Source organism: Vulpes vulpes, chromosome 6 (assembly GCF_048418805.1).
Source record: "Vulpes vulpes isolate BD-2025 chromosome 6, VulVul3, whole genome shotgun sequence".
Lineage (NCBI taxonomy): Eukaryota > Metazoa > Chordata > Mammalia > Carnivora > Canidae > Vulpes > Vulpes vulpes.
In genome coordinates, this window is record NC_132785.1 from 30,886,548 (window position 1) to 30,901,261 (window position 14,714).

At 38.4% G+C, this 14,714-nt stretch overlaps 1 protein-coding gene across 11 annotated transcripts in view; it reads left to right on the forward strand.

Moving 5' to 3' along the window:
• Positions 1-14,714, forward strand: part of SCEL (sciellin) — a 294,897-nt gene that overhangs the window by 141,330 nt on the left and 138,853 nt on the right. The window lies entirely within an intron of this gene.

Consider the following 14,714-nt stretch of genomic DNA (forward strand, 5'->3'; position numbering starts at 1 on the left):
ACAGGGACATTAACACATAATTTTAATGCCTTCCAGTAAATGCCATGATAGAGCTATGACGGAATAGCACCTTGCTTTCCATTTTCTTCCATTGAAATCATGCCTCTCTTGCTGCAACGATGCCATTACACTTTTTGAGCTCAAGAATATCTCTTTTTTATCTTTTTATCCCTCCAATACATTAGGCACTCAGTGTCTTTGTTAGATAAAGTATGATTCCATTATATCTTCACTGAAAAACTTACTAATTTTCAGAGATGTCATTCCCAATATTTATTATTTTCTAAATAAAGTTTTCTTTTGAAATTCTACAAGTTACTTCTTTACCAAAAATTAAGGTTCAGTCACTGCTCAATGTTATCACCTTTGATGTGATTGAAATTTGAAAGGAGAGAGAAATGTCGGGGAATACCAGGTTGAAGCCTGAGGGGGTCCCACACAGATAAGACAAAGGAAGGCTAAGGCATGAAAATAGGGGTAGGGGAGAAGGTAGAGACAGAGATGGGGTTGGAGTGACACATGAGGGGTGGCTGGAGTCCTAGGAGGAGGGAGGGAGTGAGTGGAGAACATTTGGAAGCATCTACCATGTGTGAGGGGGCAGAGAGGTCAGTGGGACTGGAGCAGAACAAGAGAGAGAGCAGAAGCCAGAGAGGTGATAGGGATGAGGGAGAAAGATTCCAATTGCTCATTTGCTTGGTGGTTACATGAAACATTGGCATGCATAACAAATGCTCAGGGAAGGTTGAATGAATTATCTAATTGTAATAAGGAGAGACATATAGTAGTGTCAGAATAGTGATCTCTGGGTGTCAGGTGGGAGAGTAATTGTCATCATTCCAGCTCCAGAGGAGCTATGGTGAGTAGGACAGGGAGAAGATAATAACCCAAGAAGTAGAGCTTAATCCAGATTGTGGCATCTCTCTCCCATTTAAGCATCATGTAATATAACCCAGTACCCAAAATGCATGTGGCTCACCCAGTTATCCATGAGATCATTCACCCACAATTTTTAAATGTCATTTTCTCTGTTTTTGACTTGTTAGATAAATTTTGTCAATGGTTTCCTCCATTTCTGGGTCTGTTATGATTTGTGTTGATTAATGGCTAAACACTGTTTGAAAATATCATGAAGCATTATGGAAATTCTGAGCAACTAGATTATTTTTTGCTTTCATGACTCAGAATTGGCAACTTTACAGTTTGTGTTTTATCTCCTTTGGATGTTTACCTTAATCAATCAAGTTGAATGGAAATTAAACCTACTTTAGGTGAGAGTGGGGCATGGGCGAGTAGACTTTGGCCAAGTAGAGCTGACAATCTTTTAGGGCTGGGAAGAATCTTGTCCAATTTCTTCATTCTGCAAGTTGGAAACTGAACTTAGTAAGGCCAAATGACTTTCCAAGGCCATCCTCGGGGAACAGAAAGAGGAGCCCATATTTCCTCCCCTTAGTTGAATCGTTAAGGAATCATTAATATTTGATAGAGATAGTAGAGAAACTTTATTTTCTAAGCACTGGATAAGTGGAGGTGGAATTTTTAAAAATTTATATCAGTTTTTATTGACCTATTCTTTATGGATAACCTCCATTCTAAAGGTCTAGGGTCTATTTTGAGAATCTGTGAGGAATTTGAGGAAGATAGTGAAATGGTCAGATTTATACTTTAGAAGTTAGTCTAGCAAGAGTACTCATCAGTATTGCAAAGAAATTTTAAAAGCTATATGTGTTTTGAAAATTTCTCACCACATCTTTATTAGCTCAAATGAGTTTTATTGGTGTGATTCCTTTTTTTTGACTTGTATAAGAATTATATTACCTTTTTGTTCCTATCATATTATTTCTAGATACCACCATGTGTTTCCCTTTGAATTGACTTGGTTCAGTTGAAAATTTTACTTTAGTTGCTTATAATAGTGATTATTTGATATCCTTTATGCTCAGTGGACTCTTAGAGCCAGGTATAATGCAGAATAAGACATCTATGACTGGGCATCTTGGTGGCTCAGTGGTTAAGCATCTGCCTTTGGCTTGAGTTCTGATCCCGGGGTCCTGGGATTAAGTCTTGCATCAGGCTTCCCGAGAGGAGCCTGCTTCTCCCTCTGCCTATATCTGTGCCTTTCTCTCTGTGTCTCTCATGAATAAATAAATAAAATAAAAAAAGATACCATGACTGTGCAGTGATCAGTGGGAGCCCTCTAGGAACCTACTTCAAAATCAATGTGATGTACCCTGTACTCGTGTATTCTTTGATTCATTGCTATAGGATGCAGCATTACTATCTTTCACTGTGACTTGTAAGATCTGAGATATGAGTTCATTTATTGTATGTATGTGGGTACCTGCATATGTATGTGTTTGTGTTGGGGGTAATGCTGTAGGGAAATAAAAATGGTATAAAACGTGGTCACTAATCTCAAGTTATCTCCTAATTTTGTCACTTTAGCCATTGCCGGTTTTTACAAAGCATGGATAGTGGACCTTTATCAGTTTTGTTTTTGTCCATCCAAGCATCAGAACCCAAATTTTGTGTTTGGGAAATATTCTCCCTTATGATGCCTTGCCAGAACTCACTGTCAGAGTGCTGACAATAGTGACTCCACCTTTGACCACCCACCTTGCTCATGTTCACTCAATGACTTCTCTTGGGGCTGCATGTTCTTCCCTTGGAGATTAATATATGTATGTTAGAAATGCTTGCCAAGGCTGGGGTGGAGGGAGGCTTGCCTTGGCCTCCCATGAATCTGTTAGAGATAACATAGTCTTTCCCTTTCCTGATGCACAGGTGGTGCCACAAGATCTAATTAAAGGTTGGCTATCAATCAGCTGCATGCAAACCCCTGGATCTTACTGCAGCACACTCTCCGTTGTCAACCCCATCCCCTTGCACTATAAAATCTGTAGACTAAAGTCTGGACTTTATTGAGAAAAGCTATGCAGCAGCTGGATCATTGCCTGTCCGATCCCTGATCAGTAAGTTACTCTGAATAAAACTCTGTGTAAATTCTGTGGAGTTGCCTACTTTGTTTTCTGGTCTTAAAGTGCCTTATCAGTTTGTGTGATACTTTACTGTCCTTCCCTTACCTTATAATACTTCCTTTCTAGGCTCTTCGCAGTTAGGGCATGTATCTAGGCTCTGCTAATCAGATCCCTCTGCTCTCTAGACTGAATCAGTAACTGATTAGTCTCACCAAAAAGCAAGGACCATCTAGAATATATTTGGACAACATATGGGGTTGGTGACAGCATGCACAACCACATTTGGTTCCTGAGGGGAGCAGTGGCAGCAGCTCCCTAGGCAGCATCCAGGGTCTAGTCACTGAGGCTGTTTGAACATGCTGTGGTGTCTGTGCCTGGCAGAAGCTTCCCGATGTCTTTACTTGACAAGTAAAGTGATTTGTTTTGGAAATTGTTTCTGGCTGTAAAATTCCTAAGTTTACTTCTTTAGCCCTTCCAGAGAGTATCTGAGCTATCTAGCATCTTTTAAATAATTTCCATTTCTGCTTTAATTAGCTAGGGTTGGTTTCTTTTATTTGAGTCCAAAAGCCCTATTATTTAAAGTTGTACCAAGAGAGACTGCAGCCCATAGACCTTTAGAAAAGTTGGAGGGAACCTAGAATCTATTACTTGTCCTTGAAGAAGGTGAGAGAAAGTGGAAATTAGTTGATATTAAGAAAATGATGTTAAGAAAGTTGAATCTTTAAGGGAATATAAGGGAAGGGAGAAGAAATGTGTGGGAAATATCAGAAAGGGAGACAGAACATAAAGACTCCTAACTCTGGGAAATGAACTAGGGGTAGTGGAAGGAGAGGAGGGTGGGGGGTAGGGGTGAATGGGTGATGGGCACCGAGGAGGGCACTTGACAGGATGAGCACTGGGTGTTATTCTGTATGTTGGCAAATTGAACACCAATAAATAATAAATTTATTATAAAAAAAGTTGATATTAAGAAAATGGACCTGAGAAGCCACTGAAATTAGTGAAAAAGCCAGCTAATCAAAATATCATCTGTTGTCCCTTTGAGTAGCAGTCCCATTGAAGGAAGTTTGTGAGACAAGGTAATTGCTCCAAGAGAGCAGTTGAGGGGTGTGAGGAATTGAAGGACTAGGAGGTATAGCAGTGGATGGTTTAATAGATGAAAATGACACTCAAAGTCTTTAGCTCTCAGTTCAAGGCACCAACTAAAGACCAGCCACTTCCTAAAATAGAAATGTGTAATCCCTTTCAGCCACAGGGCTGAGATGATTGGAGCCTAACACTCAAAGATTTATGCTCCAGGTTGTTTACATCAGTTTCTAACTTTCCCTAGTCTCTTATGCAGAAATTTCAATTTTAACTAATAAGGTGCTCAGTAGAGGTCTTAACATGGGGTGGAGATGTGTGAGAAGCATGAGGTTGCTCAGTGTTCAAACCATCAAATGCCACTGCACTGTGCCCCAAATCCCCACTCACAGTGTAAGCATGCCTCAGGGCCTATTACAAAGTCAACCCAATGGAATTGCATGACTTTATTAATTTATATTTCCAAAACCCTGGGTATGCATAGGGGAATGAGTTCTGAGGATTGTTGGCCAACGATGGAAGAATGTGATTTACATCAAGAAGAATATGTCAACATATGTATATGTAACTATATGTAATTCTATACTCAGCTGGGGAGGATTTTAGTTCCTTTTCATAGTCTGCTGATGAATTTGGACTCAACAGTGGCCTAGACATTTCTTGTATAACACAAAGGAAGAAAGTAAAAGATTTAGAGATGTTGGGAAATGAGAGTGACTTTTTTGTGATTGGTCCATTCTCTTAACTCCTGATTGTGGCATAAGGTCTCCCTGAACCATGCATTGAGAAATTCATTGGTGAGGAGAATCCTAGCCATTTGGGAAATGTCTACAGAGTCTCCCCTTTGTAGACCTAGAATTCAGTGAGAGGAGACACAGTGGAAGTGAATTCCGATTTCATTGGGGTATTAGAATCCCAGAGTGGCAGAAGCCACATATCAGGATGTTAACATTGGAGACAGTTAGGGTTTGGTTAGGTGGTGGAGAAGAAAAGACTAGTCAGTAGGTTATCACAATGGTCTGAACCCCAGAGATCTTTAGTATTTGCTGATCAATCATCAGTACTCTAAAAAGAAACTATATGTGCAGCCCACCAAGAAAACATTTGATTTGTAAAACAACACTGACATCAGCCAAAACCCCCAAATTCTAGGTGTGTCAATGAAAGGCCCAATTTGAACCTACTTTAAAAAGTCTTGGCCTTTTGTCCTGTTATCCAATATCTGAATTTAAATTTTAGATGTGAAAAGGATACTTAGGTACTCTTGAAAAAGAATTCTGGGGGATCCCTGGGTAGCTCAGCAGTTTAGCGCCTGACATTGGCTCAGGGCATGATCCTGGAGTCCCGGGATCGAGTCCCACATCAGGCTCCCTGCATGGAGCCTGCTTCTCCCTCTGCCTGTGTCTCTGCCCCACCCCCCTCTCTCTGTCTCTTATGAATAAATAAATAAATAACATATTTAAAAAAAACAGAATGCTGTGATGATATCACAAGTGTGCATTTCTTCTAGCCTCCTGCCAAGGGATCTTCAGCTTTAGGGATGGCTCTGTATTGAGAGAGGGAAATGCTTGGCTCTTTGAGATATAACACAACAGTTGTTCTGAGCTAACACTGGTTCCTCGGGATCCAGAACCTTATTGTGACCAGTCAGAGTGAGAGCTTATGGTGGTTAAGTAATAAGTGAGGTTTTGAACTGAATCTATCTGAAAGGAATCAGAGCCTATGTCTGTTACTTTACTCAGTTCCTGGTTTTATGATTGGAATAAAAACTCTCAGCAACCACAAAATCCTTTTGTTGACTTCCTGCCACATGGAGTAAGGGTTATTATGATAAGAATTGCCTAGTGGGAGCCTCTAGGCTTCCTAGGTGGTTTTTAAAATGCCATGAATTTATTCACTTAAACAATTTTTTAAAGATTTATTTACTTATTTGAAAGGAGCATACACCCTACTGGGGGGAGGGGCAGAGGGAGAGACTCAAGCAGACTGCCTGCTAAGCATGGGAGTCTGAAATGGGGCTCTATCTCACAACCCATAAGATAATGACATGAGCTGAAACCAAGAGTTGTTCACTTAACCAGACTGATTGACCCAGGTGCCCCTATTCAAACAATTTTTATAGATTGCCTACTACATGTCAAAGTCTATGCACTGGTAATTGTTAGTAAACAAAGCAAAACAAATAGCAATGTCTGCCTTAATGGGGTAAAAATCTTAGAGGAAGAAGACAAATTAATAAGTGAAGTATGTGGTATGTCAGGTAGTGATTAATGCCATAGAAAAGGGATAGAGTGAAGTGGAGGGATTGCTTCATTTCTCACAGAGCAAAATTGGGATTACAAGGGGATGGCGGCTGACTTGGAGGTTCTAGACTTCTTGTAGTGACCAATATAAACATAGTTTGAAGGAATAATGAAATTACACATAACACCAAATGGATAAAATAATAAACAAAAAAACCAATTTCAGGTGGTAGAAGGAATCAAAAAGTCACCATTGAGGACTTAAAAGGTGCAGGGGTGTTGACCCCCTATCCGATCTCCATTAATTTGCCTGTGTGGCAAATGCAGGAGGCAGATGGGTGTTGGAGGAAGAAATGGTTGTGTTTTGATGTTAGAATTTAAGTAAGCATGCAACAAAGAGAATTCAGCTCATTGAGGGTCATCAGTAGATACCACATTATATCTTTGAGTCCTCATTCTGACACTGAACCTTAGCACTGATAATTTTGGCATTAATTTTAAAGTGTTTAGCAGCTTAGCTGGTCTCCACAGAGTGGTGCTAGAGAGTCAAATACTACACAAAAGTTTGAATATTATCTGCCCTAAGCTTGATTGATCGTTGTATTGTTTGTTTCATAAATGGACTCCCTTTCCACTCAGTTTTATCATTATCAATCAGTGAAATAGTCTGCTGGATGTTGGTGTCTAAACTCAAATTAAAATCTGTTCAGCAGAGTTTCATGGAAGCTTAGTATAACAAAAGAAGAATGATTTATGCAAAGGTTTATCTTTCAGCACATTTGTTTTCAGAACCCACCCAGTTTGATTATATAAAGTGAATTAGCTTTTGTCCTTGAGCTGAGCAACTTTGGATTTGCTGCCAAGTATTAAAGTGCAAAGGGAAGATCTCTGATTGAATGTAGGACTTTGTTAACAACAGTAAGAAAAATGGTGTCAGTTCACTGTTCTTCAAAATATGGTTTGGTTGATCTGGCTTATCTACATTAATTTTGTAAAATTTTTATTCTAGAAATGTTTTCTTCTGTCACAAAATACACATAATTATTTGCAGAAAATCTGGAAAGTTCAGAAAAGCGGAAAGGAAATGTATTAACTTGCTGAGTTATCTGCCAATTCAGTTATAGTATGTAAACACTGTACATACTAATGCTCATCTGTAATTTTATAAATTTTCATTTACCCATATAGCCCTTCAGACCATTTTCTTTCATACTTGGAAAAGATTAGGAAACATCAGAAAAGTATGTATATTCTGACAAGAAACAAAATAGATCCTTTATTCTGTAGTTTTTCTGAACTAAGAGGCCCAAAAAAGTTTTTTTTAATTTTTATTTTAATTTTTTAATTTAGATTCAATTTGCCAACATATAGTATAACACCTGTGCTCATACCATCAAGTGCCCTTCATAATACTCATCACCCAGTCACCCCATCCTCCCACTCACCTCCCCTTCTGCAACCCTTTATTTGTGTCCCAGAGTTAGATGTCTTTCATGGTTGGTCTTCTTCTCTAATTTTTTTCCCACTCAGTTTCACTCTTTTCTTTATAGTCCCTTTCACTACTTCTTTTATTCCACATATGAGTGAAATCATATGATGATTGTCTTTCTTTGGTTAACTTATTTCACTCAGCATAATATCCTCCAGCTCCATCCATGTCTAAGCAGGTGGTAGGTATTCCTCTTTTCTGATGGCTGAGTAATAGTCCAATATATGTGTATACCACATCTTCTTTATCCATTCATCTGTGAATGGACATCATGGCTCCTTCCACAGTTTGGCTCTTGTGGACATTGCTGCTATAACATTGGGGGTGCAGGGGTCCCATTGTTTCATTCTATCTGTATCTTTGGAGTAAATACCCAGTAGTGCAATTGCTAGGTTGTAGGGTAGCTCTATTTTAACTTCTTGAGGAACCTCCACACTGTTTTCCAGAGTCGCTGTACCAGTTTGCACTCTTACCAACTGTGCAATAGGGTTCCCCTTTCTCCCCTTTTTCCCCTTTCCTTGCCAACATTTGTTGTTTCCTGTCTTGTTAATTTTCGCCATTCTCCCTGGTGTGAGGTGGTATCTCATTGTAGTTTTGATTTGTATTTCCCTGATGGCAAGTGATATGGAGCATTTTTTTCATGTGCTTGTTGGCATTGTGTAGGTCTTCTTTTGAGGAATGTCTGTCCAAACTGCCCATTTCATGCCCATTGTTCATTTCTTGGGTGTTGAGTTTGATAAGTTCTTTTTAGATCTTGGGTACTAGCCCTTTATCTGATATATCATTTGCGAATATCTTCTCCCATTCTGTAGGTTGTCTTTTAGTTTTGTTGATTGTTTCCTTTGCTGTGCAGAAGCTTTTTATCTTGAAGAAGTCACAATACTTCATTTTTTTCTTTTGTTTCCCTTGCCTTCATAGACGTGTCTTGCAAGAAGTTGCTGTGGCCAACTTCACCAAAAAAAGGTTTTTAGCTGTACTTTGTAAGGCAGTTGCTCTAGAGAATATATTTATGAATTAATCGCTTCACATTTTTTGTCTTTTTCTATTGCTAGTACTTTTAGTTTATATCTTTTAGCATCGTGGTTCCTTGGATTCAGCCCGAGAGGCTTTTCCAGGTTAGATAGGACCAGAATGTTATTTGTGTAGACACAGCATTGCCAGCACTCTTTTAGGGCAAAATCAATATGCTTAAATAACTGAAAATTTATATTTTATTTTTATTTTATTTTTTTAAACATCAACAAAGATTCAGTAGGTTTTAACAAGGTGATTTATTTTATTTTATTTTTTAAGGATTTTATTTATTTACTTATGAGAGACACACAGAGAGAGGCAGAGACACAGGCAGAGGGAGAAGCAAGCTCCCTGCAATGTGCCCGATGTGGAACTCAATTCCGGGTCCTGGGATCATGCCCTGAGCCAAAGGCAGATGCTCAACTGCTGAGCCACCCAGGTGTCCCTGAAAATTTATATTTTAATTGATCTGTTTGCAATCACAGAAACCTCATGACACAACATGAATAGATGATAGTCTGGTGGGAGTGCAGAAAGCAGGGAGACATGAGCAAATAATTTTTTGGTTTCATAAGACATGAGTATAAACAATTTAAAAAAAACTTGTATAGGAGTTTTAATTTTATATATATGATCTCATTTCCAATTGAAAGACAGCAGCAACATTAGCTTTTTTAGTCTATATGTATTATTGGTGGCTGGTATGTACCAACACATAGGACTGCAAGAAAGGCCCAACATGGCCTGAAGACAACTCGCAAGGAGGCACTTGATTTCAGGATGCTTGATTATTTGATTAAACATCATAAAATGATAATTCAGTAATGCTTTTATGATCATAAAATGTGTTTGTCTTAAATGCTTTAACTAAGGCAGCAGCCAAAAATATACCAGATAGTTATAAGACCAGAGAAATTAATTATCTTGGCTTGGGCTCTTGTATAATTGTTCAACACCTGACTTCATTTCGATTTTCTGCTTTATCTTTTTCTTTCCTCTGCATTCCAAAAGCATGTGCTCATGTGCCATGCACATATGCACACACATACACACAGATTTTACTATCCAACCCTGCAATGCCTTTTTTTCCTCTCCATTGAGGCAAAATGTTCTCTATCAATCTTGGTTCAAGCTGTGTCTTCAACAAACATATCCCTGCTCATGCCTTATTTCTTCAGGAAATCCTTAATGATTTATTACCAACAGTTTTAAGTTTATTCAGCTTTCTTTAACTCCAATTTGCATCATACTCTCATTGTCCTCATGAGATTATAAATATTTCTTTTGCATGTGTATATTTCTACCTTCTCTTCCACATCAGATCATAAATCTTTAAGAGAGCCCATCTTTACCTCAGACAAGAAGTACACAGTGATATCACATTTAGTGTCTTCAAATACTGTATTTACAAAGTACCAAAAAGAATCACATTATTTTACTTAGGGATCTGTCAATTACAAGGAGCAGATCCACTGAGCTGTCCTATGTGAAGACATAATCAGGGATTCCATGTGAATCTGAGAAGAGGAGCTAAAGTGTATGGCTGGGAGCTGGATGCCTCTTGTATATTGTGCGCTGTCTCTCTGTCTGTTGCTGAGTCTCTCTTGTGATTTTCTGTTTCTCCTACTGTGTTGTTGTTTATTGTCTTTTCTGTGTCTGTACACTAAGCTGCCTTTGTGTGAAATCAAATTTGGCAGCAAAGCTACATGGTCTGGATTTCAATCTTGCTCTCCCACTTAGAGCCTGTGACAAGTTTCTTAATTCCTCTGTGCCTCAATATTTTCATCAGTAAAAGGGTGGTGGTGGGAGTTGTTAATACTAGTAATTACTTTGTAGGGTAAATACATTAAAATGGTGAAAGACATAGTAAGTACCATATCAATGGTGGCTCTTGTTATTTATAATTTTATTTTCATTTCCTCATACTTCAGTTGACTGTGCACTATCATAGTTGTCATGATACTTTCTACAAGAGCTCTGAATTTCCTATTAACTCAGTTTGACACTCTCAAGAAAGGAATCTCTGGCTCAGTTCATCTGTTTAAACTGGGCCAAATTGGTATTGGTTCCTGGCAATGGATTGGCTGCATTTTAAAGCAGGGCTTTGCTTTGGTCTAATCTTATGTGCAGGAGTTGAAGTGAATTCCTTGTTACACAGTATGGCTGCTGTCTCTCACTACATATGATCAGTCAGTTTCCCAGTTTTCAATGGAAGAACGGGTAAGCAACAAAAACTATTAAATGTGTACTGGCCAAAGATACAAGTGAATATGTTTTTGGAAATATGGATTGGGTTTTTAGTGAATTTTATAAATTGTTTCATAATTTTCATTGATTTCATAACCTCAAAGATAGAATTCATAGACTTTTTACTATTGCTAAAATGGGTCCTTTAAATTTGGTAAATACATGACAGTGTTATGTAAGGAGCACAAAGTTTGGAGTGGTGATCTGGATGAGTTCTGGTTTCTGCCCTTACCCCTGGTTAATCCTGTGCAATGCACGGTATCTCTCTGAATATCACTTTCTTCATCTGCAATCCAGAACAAAAAAATACATTGTACAGAATGTAAAATATCAGTTATTGTTATATCCCTGGATAGTGCCTTACTGAAAAACTCAGCATCAGAACTCAGAAATAAAGATTACAGCATGATCACAAATAGATAAAAAGTCTTCTTAATGTCTATATTTGCCAGATTCAAAAGGCTAGCAGCATAGAGAAAAAAATCAATAGTAAAGTAAAGATAACAATGAAGCATAAGTGATATTGAAGAACAGCAGCTCAGTACTAAGCTGGAAATCATAAAATTCCAACAGTTTCCTTAGATCAAGGACTTGAGCCTCATAAAAGAGAAAAGAGAACCTTTTGGAAAATTTGAATATATCGTGCTCAGGTATATCAGGGGTCACTCTTACTAACCTTGTACAAAAAAATTGCAAAATTAATTTACTTTTTAATGTTCATATTGTTAGTATCTCAAGCAGAGTTACACATAGGATTCTGATGGACAACCAACTTATACCAACTGGTTGAGTGTGATTTGGAGATACACAGGCCCCCTTCCCAAAGTACTCTTCCAATAGATTGCTGATTCTCCTTAAGAAGACACATTTTATTTATGTATTTACATATTTATTAAAAGGATTTATTTATTTATTTGAGAGAGAGAGAGCATGTGTGCATGAGCCAGGGGAACAGCAGGTGGGGGAGTTGGACACTTTACTGACTGAGCCACCCAGGCAGCCCAAGAAGACATTTTAGCTAGACTAAGGAGCTGTGTTTTGTGAAAGATGTGATTATCTGATAAATAATGCCAACCATATTTATTTCACAAATATTCCCAAGGGAATAGAATGTAGAATGTGTTTGTAGAACAGACTCACTTTGAGCCAGACTGCCTATGTTTGGATTCTAACTCCATGATTTACTAGCTTAATGACTCACACTCTCATCTTTAAAATGGGATAATAAGGGTACCTCACAGTCACATACTTCATAGGGTTGAATGAGCTATATTTAAAGACTGTGTAAGTATCAACTCCTATTATGTTAATGAGATGAGAGGGAAAGTCTGGAAAGTAGAATCATGCCTTAATGAGAGGAGTGTGTAGGTGTGTGTGTAGAGGGCAACCGAGGAACATTATAAAGAATGTTAGGGCTAAAAACACTTGAGAGTGGAGCAACTGAGTGGCTCAGTCAGTTAAGCCCCTGACTCTTGTTTTCAGCTCAGGCCATGATCTCAGGGTTGTGAGATGGGGCCCCACATCAGGCTTCATGCTGAGTATGGAGTTTGCTTGAGATTCTCTTCCTCTCCTTCTCCCTGCTCCCCCGCCCCCATGCTTGCTCTCTCTCTTTCTCAAATGAATACATTTTTAAAAATAAATAATAAAAATTTTTAAAAAACAGTTGATAGTGCTAGAAAATATTATGAAGAACCCACCCAGAAGGACAGTGGGTGTCAATTATTAACTTCCTTTTTGTTCACAGCTCTGCAGAGAATCATCCATCCAGCCACTGATAAAAACACCTTTACTATTGTGGCTGCCAGAGAGAGATTAGTATATACCTTCTCTCTCATCTTATAGTCTACAGCCGTTTTGTTCAATAGTGGGAAAGTTTTCTGGTTCACTAGTTATTTTTTTCCCTTCAGTTCCTTTGATTTTTAACAAAGCTTTTTGTGCTAAGCAATAGGCATATAAAGGTTATTCAAGGTAAATCTTATATTTATGTAAGAAAAAATTTGGTAACTGTGAAAATTTCTTAAGAAATAGTGATGGAAGTAACCATGTTTATTCTGGGAATGTTAATATCACTGCTCTATTGGATGTTGCATGAAGTGGAATGTTAAATAATTTGGGAACTGATAATCCTCATCTCACCACCTTGGACATTGATAGCCACTATGACCACTTAACTCTTGATGAGACTTTTGCAAAGATGATGGTTCTGTGTATTATTTAGAATTTCATTTTTGTTTGTGACTTTCAGTAAAACTCAATAACAACACTTGAATCAACAAAATTCATTTTTCTTCCATTAATGCCTGCATGTAGCCATTCAATGACTTTAATGGCAGGCAGCTCTGATTCTTAAAATGCTCAGGGATCCAGGATTCTGGTGGTGCTCTTCTATCCCATGGATAGAAATGGAGATTTCTCAAGTCAAGCCAGCATATCTCTATCCAATTGGGAATGAAGAAAGAGAGGAGGGCATGCTCCTGCCATTTAAGTACCCTTCATGGTGCTTCACTCAACATTCTACTCACATTCCATTGGCCAGAGCTTAGTCACAGGGCTATATCTAGCTGTAAAGGAGACAGAGAGCTGTATTCTTTATTCTGCACAGTCATGTGCCCAGGAGGAAGGGAGATGAGCTCTTTTGCAACAGACAGCAGCCTTTGCCATCCTGGGTCCAGGCTAACTATTAATCAAGCTGTAAAATGAGATACAATTCAAAATACACTTAAATGTTTATCTAGGTATTTCAAAGCCATCTCCATTTGTTCAGTTTCTTAAGATATAGTACTTATCACAAAGGAGCTCATTTATTCCAAGTAGTGAATTAGAAGTTCGAAAAAAGATGTAATTTTAGCAATCTGCTTGGCTTTCTAAACCCATATTTGTTAAATTCCCATAGCAGATCCCCCACAGTATCAGGTGCATTCTTGACTGGAAGTGTAATTCCATTCTGGGCTGGAAGAAATTTCAGAAATCTACATCTATGATTTAAAGGCTTACATGCCACGATTTCCTCCTCAGACACTTAATTTTAAACTTTGATTTTTTGAAAAAACAAGCCCTTGCCTTGAACTTCATTAATAGGTCCTCTAGGACCAAAGTTCTTTGCATTCCTCTGAAGGACAAGTGCCTAATGCTTCCTGTGTGGTCCTGTAGCATCTGCCCCTGATATCAACCACATCTACCTTTACATTCACTGGAGTCTCCCATTACTTTGTTCCTGCTGTTGAGACACCCATTTGCTACCCACTGCTGAATCATTATGCCACTCTGGGCTTCTGGACACTGCCTGGGACTCTCTGGAATGCTCATTCTACTGAGGTGTCTTTATTCTCTAGGTTTCTGCTTCCCGATCCAGCCCATTCTAAAAGCCTATAACTATATGACTGATGATCCAGATGAGAAGTCTAGATTTACATGATGAAAAAACAAGCAAACAAAAACAAAAACAAACTCCTATGTACTTAAACACTTACCATGGTAGAGACATGGTTCAGAATGGAATGGCTGGCAGAGGGAAGACATTGCTTATGGTTAACTGCAGTTACAAATTAAACTTGGAGCTGATAGATACATGGTGTAAAAGGATTCCTCACAAGAGCAAACGAAAGAACCACCCGAAGAACAAACATGTGCACTGTTAAAATTCACCATGATGTGAATCAGAAT